The following is a 226-nucleotide window of genomic DNA, read 5'->3' as shown; positions in this document are numbered from 1 at the left end:
GGGTGCCAGCACAGGGGAAGGGGCAGGCAGCTCCCGTGCAGTTTAATCCCCAGCCACCTTCCTAACCTGCACCACAGCAAGGGAGGAGCAGGCCTGCCCTGCTTCAGGTCAATAAACTGAGCCCTTGGCCTGTGCCTGTGGGCAGGGAGACAGAGAGGCCTTGGACCTGGGCTTAAAGTCTGGCCTCAAGCCACGCAGACAGTGGTCCCGAGCAACTCACCCGCCC

The sequence above is a fragment of the Nestor notabilis genome, unplaced genomic scaffold (genome assembly GCF_000696875.1).
Source record: "Nestor notabilis isolate BGI_N333 unplaced genomic scaffold, ASM69687v1 scaffold28052, whole genome shotgun sequence".
NCBI classification, from domain to species: Eukaryota; Metazoa; Chordata; class Aves; order Psittaciformes; family Psittacidae; genus Nestor; species Nestor notabilis.
The sequence above is the reverse complement of the archived record's forward strand: the minus strand, read 5'-3'. Positions refer to the sequence as shown.